The sequence below is a fragment of the Pinus tabuliformis genome, chromosome 7 (assembly GCF_031772625.1).
Source record: "Pinus tabuliformis cultivar Carrire ecotype Pingquan chromosome 7, CPIR1, whole genome shotgun sequence".
Classification (NCBI taxonomy): Eukaryota; Viridiplantae; Streptophyta; class Pinopsida; order Pinales; family Pinaceae; genus Pinus; species Pinus tabuliformis.
In genome coordinates, this window is record NC_142293.1 from 389,869,195 (window position 1) to 389,882,388 (window position 13,194).

The following is a 13,194-nucleotide window of genomic DNA, read 5'->3' on the forward strand; positions in this document are numbered from 1 at the left end:
GTAACCAAGAAGAATGCCTTCATCTACTCTAGGTTCAAGTTTGCCAAGCTGCTCATCAGTATTCTTGATATAGCATTTGCTCCCAAAGATTTTGAAGTGCTTTACCGAAGGAGTCCTACCACTCCAGAGCTCATGAGGAGTTTGAGTGCTGTTCACCCGGACATTTGTTTTGTTAATAATAACAACCGCAGCATGTGCAGCTTCACCCCAGAAAGTTGCGGGAGTTCCTGACTCATCAAGCATAGCACGAGCCATTTGTTGGACTGTTCTGTTCATTCTTTCCACAACTCCATTTTGCTGAGGGGTTCTTGTTGTAGATAATTCTCTTCTTATCCCATGTTCTTCACAGAAATCGAAGAATTCATTTGAAGTAAATTCCCCACCTCTGTCGGATCTGAGGCACTTCATTTTGTGACCTGATTCATTTTCAACCAAGGCTTTGAAGGATTTGAATTTTTTGAATGCTTCATCTTTGTGCTTCATAAGTCCTAACCAGACAAACCTGGAGAAATCGTCAATGAATAATATCAAGTATTCTTCTCCTCAAGGTGTTCTTTTCCTGAAAGGACCGCATGTATCTGTATGTACTAGCTCAAGAGGCATGCTAGTTGAACCTTCTTTCTCTGGAAAGTTAGTTCTGGTTTGTTTTCCAAACTGACATGATTTGCATATGGTGTTGTCAGGAATTTTGATATCTGGAAGATCGCGAACTGCCTGATATTTGCATGCTTTCCTTATTTGTGAAAAGCTTAGATGTCCCAACCTCCGATGCCATAACCAGTGCTCATCATCCTTGCTCAGATAGCATTGTTGTTGTCCTTCTTCAAATATGTACATATTATTTGGATTTCTTTTGCCTTTGATCACTGTTTTACCTGTATCAAGATCACGAACAAGACATCCATTTGATCTGAATATAACCTCGGTTCTTTGATCACACATCTGGCTGACACTTAGAAGATTATGCTTCAATCCATCAACATACAAAACATTTCCAGCCTTGACCTTTTCTTTTAACTGAGCAATGCCTTTTCCTTTTATAGTTGCAGGAGTATCATTTCCAAAAGAGACTTTCTTTCCTTTTTCTAGAGCAGAAAATGACTCAAGTTTTTCTTTATCACCTGTCATATGCTTCGAACATCCACTGTCAATGTACCATAGATTTTCCTGTCCCTCTGCATAAAATGCTATCCCACATCTTTCTGTTTGTGGTTCCTTTATTCTCCATGTTTTGGTGCTTGAGGCTTGTTCCTTTTTCTGCTGAAACCTGCTCCTGCATTCAGAGTCTTCATGACCAAAGTTATTGCAAATAGAACATTCAACTTCATTTTCAAGAACCGAAAAGTTGTTATAGGTCCTTTTTGTAATCCCGGTCATACTTCTTTGGTTTTTAGCTTCCCTAGTCATGATTGTTTTATATGCAACACATTGAGCTACTTTGTGACCAAAGTTATGGCAAGAAAAGCATTGTCCATTGAAGAAACTTCTGCGGTTATCGAATCTACCAGCCAATTGATTGTAATTTCTATTGTCATCTATTCTTGAACCAAATTGAGAAGATTTTACTTATGGCTGGTTGTAGCTTTTGTTCACCCTTAAGATGGATTGCCCCTGATAGTTTCTATTTGTAATTCGTCCCTGCTTTACCTGATGATCTTCATTGTGCTTTTGCTCATTTCTTCTTGCTGCATCAAGATAACTTTTTGAGGTGGATGCTTGAGAAGTTTCTCCATTATAGCCCAGACCTGTCTTGTTTAGTGGAGACCGCTGCACATTGATAATCTCATCCAAAGTTTCAGATCCTTTGACAAACTTGAGATTAATAGCTTTTGTTTTCTCAATCTCTTTTCTAAGACCAATAATTTCACCTTCTAATTTTTCAAGATGTTTTTCCATTTCATCAATTTGAAATTGTAGAGTATCAATGATCATGTTCTTTTCTTCTATACATCTCTTGAGTCTAGTAATTTCATCATAAAGGTTATCCACATCTATAGCATCCATATAATCATCATCTTCAAATGCCATTAACAACTTATATTCATTACCTTGTTTGTCTTCATCACTGTTTGATAGACCATCACTATCTTCATGAGTGTAGTAGCTTTTCTTATTTTCATTATGTTTCTTGTTCCATCTAGCAGGTTCCTTTCCTTTATCCTTATAAGGACATTTTGCAGCATAATGACCTACTCTTCCACAAGCAAAGCATTTAAAAGGTAACTTACCTCTGAACCTTCCAGGACCCCTTTGAAGATTTCTAACAAAATTTGATTCTTCTTCCTCTTCTTCTGGGACGTGGCTTGCTTCATAATAATCTCCTTTGCCTGATGCCTTGAAAGCAGCTTCTCTTCTGTCTGATGGACCTCCCTTTCTCATTTCATAAGCAGTTAGAATTCCATGTAGCTGAGACATAGTAAGAATTCGTAGATTTTCCTTTTCTTCTATTGCAGATACTTTAGATTCAAACTTGGGGGACAATGATCTTAGAACCTTTTCAACCACAATAGCCTCTTTTATTTCTTCACCCAAATTTTTCATACAATTAACAACCTCATCTACCCGAAGAAAATAGTTAGCCACACTTTCATCATTATACATTTTGAGAGTCTCATACTGAATTCTGAGAGTTTGAAGTTTAGCACGCTTTACCTGTTCATCTCCTTCATAGCTCGTGACAATTTTGTCCCATATCTCTTTTGCGGATTTATAGTGCATTACCTTCATGAATTCTGATTGAGATATACATCCTAATAGAGTACTGACTGCTTTCGCATTTGTTTCATACTTCTTTTTCTCGGCTGCATCTGTAGGAGTAGCTGAAGGAAAAGCGTAGCCTGTCTCTACGATGTCCCAAACTTCTGTACCAAGAGATTGAAGATAGGCAGTAACTCTTACCTTCCAATAATTGAAGTTTGTCCCATCAAAAACTGGTGGCCTGATTGATGCTTCTCTCTCGTAGTTGCTCATGATGAACGATCTACCTTCAAGCGATCAAGCTTCTCTGAAGGACCTGCTCTGATACCAATTGTTGGAAATAATACTGAGAGGGGGGGGTGAATCAGTATTATCTAATTCTTTTAATAAATCTTCCTTATTTGTTCTTTGAATTAGTTTTGCATGTCAGTACCATAAAATAATGAGCATGAACAAAGAAAACAGATAGTCACACCAAAGAACACAAGATGTAAGGTGGAAACCCAATGTGGGTGAAAACCACCTGCTGCAATATGTCTCTATCTTCTTTCAAATTAGAAACTCCTTTTACAATGGTTTTGTACTGGCGCAGTCCTTTACCAGTACACAGGCTGCAACCTGCAGAGAGCTACAACTCTCTCTTGTTTTCCAGTCTCTCCTAGAAGGCAGCTACAACCCCCTACTTCTTTTCTTACAAGGACCACTTTTCATAAATTTTCAAACATGTTCAACTGCTCGCCTGCTTACGTAAGCACCCTGCTCAACTGCTTGCCTGCTTACAGTAAGCACCCTGCTCAACTGATTGCCTGCTTACAGTATGCACCCTGCTCAACTGCTTGCCTGCTTACAGTACGCACCCTGCTCAACTGTTCGCCTGCGTACCTCGCTCTGAGTCCATTGAACTGCCTGCGGACCTCCGCACCTGAAACCCTTCTGTGCCTGCGTACCGGCGCACCTGAAACCCTTCTGTGCCTGCGTACCGACGCACCTGAAACCCTTCTGTGCCTGTGTACCGGCGCACCTGAAACCCTTCTGTGCCTGCGTACCGGCGCACCTGAAACGCTTCGTTCCTGCGTATGCACGCACTTTTCTTTCACTGTACCTGCGTACCTTCGGGCATAGATGATTTCAAGACTTCAGAAGTAACCCAGACAGTCAGATCTACAGATCTGAACATGCGCCGAAGAGATCTCAGTCCATCAATAGATTCGCCTTATTTAGATCTAGACCAGATCTAGCCCTCATAAGATATTCAACCCAAAACATGCTCAAGCCAAATGATCTCCTTTGCTTTATATAGGAAAGCTCTTCCTTAAAACATGGATCAATACCACGAGCCGACACCATAATAACCCAATACCGTCGGCTAAATACCAAGAGTAAAACATAAGAAAACCCCACATGTGAATTTCTTTGCCTTGAAATGTGTGCACTGGGGGTACGCACCTCCTGAACGGGATAACTGCGGGTATGTACGCACTTTATGTAACACTGACCTGCGTGTACACACCTTATGTAAGGTGTACCTGCGTACCCCTAATTTTCTTCAATATTTGATAGTTGATCATCAATCTCTGCTGCTGACTTGAAGTACTGTGATCTATCACCTGAATGGGTTGCCATCAAGGACAACACTTTAGCCATAATTCCAACATTTATGAGGGTGACCCAGTCCATATCTAAGTTTTCAGCATCTCAACTTTAGTTATCTTCAGTGATTCGTTAGATCTGAGTTTCTCGGCCGTTATTACAGACTTGTAGATTTGTAGATTTGATTTTTTAGTTTCCACTGCAAACATATGTATTGGGCTCATTGACAGTGACAATTGTACTCAGCAGTATTCGGCACAATGACAGTGGTATACAGCAGTTGACATCAGTTTGTGACAACACATTACAATCATCAGTATGAGGGTTTTGATTCCTAGCATGATTAGATCTGTTTCATAGATATCTTGTTATTTTACTGCATAGATAAAGTGATGGATCATTGTACTCACTTTTGTTGCATCATTTGATGACAATCTAAGAAGAAGAATATTTTCAAGCGCTTTCCCCATAGTGGGTTTTGCACTGGTCTCGGACCAATCTTGGTGTCTCTATATGTGCATGCTTTCTTCTAATGTTCATTTTATGTTCTATTGCATTGATGATGATGGTGATGTTGTTTCTTTCTATGTTATTGAACATGTTGATGTATAATGGTGTAGATCTAAATAATGTAATGATGAAATGGGGTGAACTTAATGTATTAATTATGAAATACAACTATCATAGCAAAGAATAATGTCGCCTTAAGAAAAATTAAAAGTTTTAGTGGCTAAGGGGTTTGGATCAAGCTTAAGGTAGACCCTATTATAGTGGGATATATGAGAAATTAATTCTTATAGTGAAAGGAAATGGTGATAAGTTCAAAACTAGATACTGAGAAATTCAATGATAAGAATTTTGAAATGTGGAAGCTCAAAATGGAATATTTGTTTGTGGAAATATATCAGCATATCATTGTGGATCTAGGTACAACACTAATAGAGATGTCAATAGAATATTGGACCAAGTTGGATCGAAAGGAAAATATCATAATATGGTTGTGTGTCTCAGATTCAGTGTTACTTAATATTTCGAGAGAAGCTACAACAAAGGAATTGTTAAACAAGTTAGGGACTTTGTATCAATATAATTCCCTAACAAACAAATTGTTCCAACATAAAAAGTTGTATAACATGAGGATGAAGGATGAGACTTGGTGCCAAGAGTATATGAATGCCTTCAATATTATGGTAAGTCATCTATTATGTATGGTATTAAGATTGCCAATGAAGATAGGTGTATCACTTTTTTGTGTTCTTTACCAAAACCGTGGGATAGTCAGGTTGTTTCCATAGGTATTAATGAAACTACTTAAATTTCAATGAGATATTCTCATCCTTGTTATCGAAGGAGATGAGACAGAAAAACATGGAAATTCAAAACTCATGATCCTTGTTTATAAGAGGACACTCCTATAATCCACAAATGGAAGATCTAAATCTCCAAGAAAAATCATTAAGGTATGTTGGAGATGTGGAAAAGAATGACATTAAAAGAAAGATTATAGAACCAAAATTTTTGTAAAAAGGGAATGAATTTGATGATGCTCCTTCTATAGAATAAAAAAACTCCACAAATGAAGGAGGGGATATGTACTTGGATTCTTCAAGTACACATGTAGATCATGAGGTATGGCAGGTCGACTCAGGGGCATCCATTCATATGAATCCTCACAAGAAGCGGTTATGTGAGTATGAAAGATATGATGATGGTGATGATTTCCTAGTTGAGGTGACTTGACGCATACAATCATAGGACAAGGAAAAGTCAAGTTGAAGCTCACCAGTGGAAGAATTAGAATATTCATTGGTCTTTCGTACATACCAAGACTAGCCAAAAAAATAATTTATGTGAGCAAGATGATCAATGAAGGTGTAAAAAAAATGTTTGAAAAGGATACATGTAGGATCGTTCGAGGAGAAATGCTATTGTTGAGAGAAGTTTGGATTGGAACACTATCTAATTTACTAGAAAACATTGTTAGTGATGGTTTTAATAGTTCTATTTTTCCTAAGAGTGGAGCTAAAAAGGGAAAAACTCTTACCCTTTCTCAAGAAAATACTATGGTGTGGCATCAAAGACTAGGGAATGTTAGAGAGAAGGGCCTTCAAGTACTACATGGTAATGGTATGGAAAAAGATATGTCTAATTTCTCTCTAGATTTTCATTTATCTAAAAATTATTTACATGGGAAGCAAAATCGAGTAATATTATCCCAGGTTACCATGAGGGTAGAGGGAATATTGCAGTTGGTGCACAATGATGTGTTTGGACCTATGTCAGTTCCATAATTGGATAAATTTGTGTATCATGTCTTATTTTAATATGTCTTCTTGAGGAATACATGGATTTATTTCCTCTATAATTAATTTGAATTCTTTGAAAAATTCAAAGAGTTTGAGACTCTTATGGAAAACTAAACAATGAAGAAAATTAAGGCGATGAGGATAGATAATGGTGCAAAATCCTACAAGAATGAATTCAAAGAATTATGTAAGAAGTGTGATATAGAAATGCAGACTAATCCATATACATTAGTATAATAGAGATACATAAAGGATGAATAGGACATCAATGGAGAAAACAAGGAGAATGTTCAATGGTGCCAAGTTAGGACGGGGATTCTAGGTAGAAGAAGTGGATACTACATGTTACTTTGTAAAAAGATCACCCGCGTCAGTGTTGGATGATAAGAATTCACATGAGGTATGACTAGTAACAAAACCTATCCTAAACATCTTTAGAGTATTTAGCTGTGATACTTATGTACATGTTCCAAAGGAGAATAGGTGTTATCTAGATAAGAAATTTTCAAAGTGTATCTTTATTGGATATAAAAACGGTTTGAAACATTATAAGTTTTGGAACTCGAAAACTAAGAAGGTTGTATGTAGTTGAGATGTTTCATTTAGAGAAACCATGGATTGTGTTAAACAAGAAGTCCTACCAAGGGATAAAGAACCAAAGAAGATAGAGTTTGAATTGAAGGATGATGAATCAAACTTCACAGAAAAATAGGGATCAAACGAAGAATAACCACATACTTCAGTATACTCCACCTCATTTTCGTTCAATTTTTTTTTTTTATTTGTATTGATGATGATCCTAGAATGGTTAAGGAGGCAATGGAATAAAAGTATGGAAAACTATGGAAAGAAGCCACAGTTGAAAAAATGGTATCTTAGACAACAATGAGGCTTGGGATCTAATGGAGTTACTAGCTATAATAGATTACATTGGAAATGAATAGGCGTTTAATAATAAGTTAGATGTAGAAGGAAAGTAGAGAAATACAAAGCTCAATTAGTAGAAAAATATTATTCCCTGGTAGAGGGAATTGACTTTGGTGAGATTTTCTCCTATTTCCAAGTTAATTTCTATTAGATTTATTTTATTAGTTGTTGTTTCTTTTGATTTGGAAGTAGAAAAAATGGATGTCAAAGTAGCATGCCTACATGGGGATTTGGAAGAGAAAATCTATATGAAGTGGCCAAAAGGCTTTGTGGCGAAGGGAAAGGAAGAACTGGTATGTAGGCTAAAAAATTCCCTATATGGGTAAAAGAAATCACCAAAGATGTAGTGTCAAAATTTTGATACTTATATATTGGGACTTGGTTTCAAAAGGAGAAAAGACGATCGTTATGTGTATTTAAAATTAGTTGGTTATCATCTTATTTATTTTGTTTTGTATGTGCATTATATGTTATTGACTGGAAATGATAAAGAAAACATATAGGAAGTGAAAACTCGGTTATCCTCTAAATTTGACATGGAGGATATTAGTGCTACAAAAATTATTTTGGACGTGGAAATTAAAGGAGATCATACAAATAGGAAACTATGATTAAATCATAGGAAGTGTGTTGAGGCAATATTGCATATGTTTAATATGCAGGAATGTAAATTGGTATAGGTCCTTACTCATGTAGGTGTAAATTTGTTTGTAAATCAATGTCCCAATACACATGAAGAGAAAGAGAACATGTCTTGTGCTCCATATGCCAGTGCAATTGGAAGTTTGATGCATGAAATGGTTTGTAATAGACCAAACACTTCACATGGAGTGGGAGTATTGAGAAAAGGAGCATTGGACAGTAATAAAAAGGGTTTTCAGGTATTTGTATGGCTTTATTGGTTATGGATTGTGATACAAAGGAATACCAACATTGGACAGTGTTGCACATATATGGCTTTGTTGATGCTGACTCAATGGAGATCTGTATCATAGAATATCTACAAGTGGGTATGTGTGTAACTTACTTGGAGGAGAAATTAGCTAGATTAGAAAGAGGCACTTTATAGTGGCACTCTCAGCCACATAAGTTGAATACATGGTAGAAACTCATGCAATCAAGGAATCGATATGGTTATGAAGATTGTGTCTAGGTATTGGGTTCGTACAAAAATCTCTAAATATAGATTACAATAGTCGGACTACAATATTTCTAGTGAAGAACCTAGATTATCATTCTAAGACGAAGCATCTTGATGTTCAGTATCACTTTGTGAGAGATATGATTGAAGGCAATAATGTGCTACTAGAAAAGGTGGATAATTTGAATAAAGTCATAGATTCATTAACAAAATCTATGAGCATTGAGAAGTTATCTTTATGTAGAGAAACAATGGGTATTGTTACCCTGGATTTTTTATCAAATACTCCTACAACACCCTATATACAAAGAAAACATAAGTGGGAGAATGTTGGGTATGTACTATATTCTTTGTATGGCTACTCAAACATGTTGTACATTGTCTGAAGCACAAGGAGGGTGACAGCATCCCCACCCTTGGGTGGTTCATGAGGGGGAATCCCCCGTTCAAAGGGGTTCAAGGGCATCATTGTTGGAAAAAAAAGGGGATAGTTTTTTTGCATCTGGTTTTGGAAATGTTTGTTGTTTTGTCATGTGTGGAAGTTTAGCCCATGGTTTGTAACTTCGATTAAGGAACTACAGTTGTATTCTAATCGTGGGTAAATGGATTAGTAGTTTATGGATGTCGCAATATATATATATATATATATATATATATATATATATATATATATATATATAGTAATACTATAAATAAGAATAGATTGAAAAATATTTCTTGTTTTCCTAATTTTGGTTTCCAGGGTAAATTTTCTATATTAATGTGTGTATGTGGCATTGCATCATTTATGTAGTATTAAGAATCTATTTGCAACAATTAATTGCACAGGGTTAAAACTTACGAGGCAGGAGTGCAACCAAGAATTTGGAGAACATCACATGTCATTATCAAGTGGCACGTTAGGCCATATGAAGAAACACTATAAAAAGTGCTTGACTTATCAAAAAACCAACTAGGGAGTGTCTTTGCAAAAGGGTCATGTCACAAAGTAGACAAAAAGGGGCCATCAACTTTTTATGCGTTCATGACCAATGGACATGCAAATCAACACAAGTCATCTACGTGGTACATAGATTTAGGTACATCATGGCACTTCAAGAATAAGTGTGATTAGTTCATGGAGTACACTACTTGTTCCTCTAAAGATTCAATAAAATTTGGCAATGGAGAAAATTTCACATTATTAGGCAAAGGGAATGTCCAAATTTTCTTTAGATAGGACATGTTGATTTTCCTTAATGTGTGTTATGTACTAAAAATAGAACTTAATTTACTCTTAGTTGGTAAAATTCCAAGTAAATTTCCTCATCTAGATGTCACTTTTAGCAATCATAATTGCTACATAGTTGACAAAGAGACCAAGAAAACTATTAGTCTTGGTGTTGAGGACCATACATGATTTACAATGGTTAACATTGGATAAGTCAAGGAGCATGCATTAGCAACCAGGAGTGCATGCAAAATTAATACAATTTGGTATTAGTGATATGGGTAGCTAAACTTGACCTACCTCTCTTGGTTCAATAGAACCTATTAGATGGAATTCTAACATATAGTAACAAATATAGTGTTTTTGAAGCATGTTAAGCAAGGAAGGAAAATAGTTTCACTATATGCTCCATCAAGGGCATATAAAAAGTGCATTCCTTTAGGATATTTGGAGGAAGAAGTCTACATATATCAACTAGAGTGTTTCCAAGTTACATGGAAAGACAACCCTATGTGAAATTTTAAGAAACCTCTATCTATCCTAAAGCAGGTGCCTAATGCATGGTATAATAAATTAACAAGTATTTGGATTGTTGGAGCATAAAAGGGGCTAGAGACACATTTTGGAAAAGAAGAGGCATGGAAAAAATTTGAATTTTGCCCTAAAAATAAAACCAGAATGCGGGGAGGAGTAGATATTTCAAGAATAAGCTCGCGCAGAGGCTCGACAGGCTTGTGCTTGACATATCACGGAGAGGCTCGATGGATGGATGCTCAAAAAAGGATGTGTAGTAATCGTTTTCTACTACATCCAACAGAGTATTTTCCAACAATGCAGGGTCATTAAACATGGGGTGACATGGTATATACAACCCAAAATCGAGTGGTAGGTAGTTGAGGAGGGAATGTACGAGAACAACACACTTTGTGATTTGATAGGCTAAGCTAGAAAAAAATTCCCCGTGATGGATCTAGGAAACATCTATGATAAAAGGGATGATCACTGCTTAATAGGGGTTTGGAAATGTGTTCCCAATCCTATTATAGTGATTTTCTAAGTTTTGCTCCCATTTTATACATTCAGAGTCTGATGAGGAATATGACAGCGAGTTTTGACATGATGTCTTTTATAAACATTGTATGGATTTGAACTCTATAGTGTTGGCCATAGGTATCAATTGAGCACGAGTTTACCAAGTTTTATTGCCAGACTTAAGTATTATGTATAGTTCTTTGTTATTGATTAATATGAACATAAGATCTTGACAAAAGTTTTGGCCTCGCATGTATGTTTTTAATGTGTAATATTGTGTTTAATGGTGAATATCATGGATGGAAATTGGGTCCGCATGAAGTTTTGCGTTATTGTGTCTATTTTGGTTATTGTGTATATTTATGCCAATGTATAAAGTATGAACCTAATTTGTGTTGTTTTCAATTGAAGTCATACTACACATACATGTTAAAGGGTTTTTGAAGGATGGGCTAAGGTATAATTTGTAAGATATGTGCAACTAATAATATACAAATAATTTCCTATTATTGAATTGCATGCAAAAAAATTCAGGAACATGTATGTCTAAGCCATGGGAACATATGTGACACACCACAACTATGACAGTTTTGGTTGGATATTTCTAAATTTAGATAGCATCATATTCCTCCAACTCCTTGCACAACCTACATAGGTTTTGTAATCTCATTGTGTACCTCAAGTGATACCTCACCAGTTTGCAAGTGTTTCCAATACTGACATCTTTATAGGTTTTGTTGGAAAACTCCTAAACCCTTAGTCTTTTCCCCTCCTAACATTAATTAATGGTTTAATTGTCAGGACCTCAAGGTTTGTGGTGAAAAAGGGGATGTGGAAGCCAACCCAAGAGGATATTGAATAGTGGTTCGACTAGAAGAGATATTATTTTGCAGTAGAGAAACCCAATGGTTAATGCATTTCTCCAAAATCCTAGGTGTGGAGATACCTGTGTGTTTAGGTTCACAAGAATTTTTATGCAGAGTTCCCCATTATATTGTGGGAGTTTCTTAAGTGCCAAGTGTTGGGTCAAGAAAAAGGTATATTTTCTCCTTGGTACTTGCTTTATTTCGTATTTATCCTTACATGATTATCTCTATTTATGAAATGAAATAAAGGAAATTATAGCTAAAGTTGGATAAAAGCACTTGGCAACAATTTAGATAAATCTGGCACTGGAAACTAACTTTTTACTATCCTTGTGTGCAGAAGACGCGGATTGGTCAATTGTCATTCATTTAACAGAGCAGCACCAGGCCGTAAAAGGGAAAGACAGTGTTCGACGCAAGCAAGGCATCGAGAGACCAAGCAAACCAATACTATTTCATGACAGAATCAGATTATGTATTGCGAAATCCTTAGGATCCCCTGATCCTGAGGATTCGTTTTTATCTAGTTTTCTCTCTTACTATTATATATAAGGCCGAAAGGCAAACAAAGTTCAGTTCAGACTTATGTAATGCATAATCATTCTTTTTGAAACATATCCTATTGTTATCTCAATGATGTTGTAATATGGTTACTCATATTAATGAAAGACTACGTTTGATCTTCACTTATATTCTGAGTATTCCATAGTGGAGACTTTTGGTGACTTTGGGCCCAGTCAAGAGAAATTCTACTGCTTTCTTGTGTTATAATCTTTCCATTGAATATTTGTTTATTGTTAATATTCAGTTAATATTATTTCACTTATTGTGAGGATTAATGATTCCAATTCATATTTATGTTCATTTCGATTCATATTTAGTCATGTGATGTATCTGAATAATGCTTTCATCTGATTGGTTATATTAGTTTCAGAGTAGATTGTTATTCCTTATGAGTTATGATACCATAGATCTTAGAGATAGTGTCAATTAATTTCCATAGTTTGCTGACAGAAAACAGTTGTTTTTTAGAAGTAATTTATCGTATTTTCTTGATTGTCGTTCAATTGAGAATTGTCGTTCAATCAAGATTGTTGTTCAATTAGGATTTGCCATTCAATTCTGATTTGTGATAGATTAACATTGTTGTTCATTTGTTACAGTTCTCTTTCTTGATCAAGTGAGTTAGCTTTAATTCTAGTTGAATATTTCCAAGCATGATTCTTTGCATTCGCATTCAGATTCATTTATATTTAGAATAAGTAGACAAAATTGCAGAGTGCGTTAAGAATTCTTTCAAAGTCATTTTTATCTTAGTTATTTCTTTAAAAGTTGTGTGACTTGAGTTGAAAATATAGTTATTAGTGATTGCAACGATTTACCTTTAGCTAACCTATGAATTCACTACATAGATTGTGCTGACAC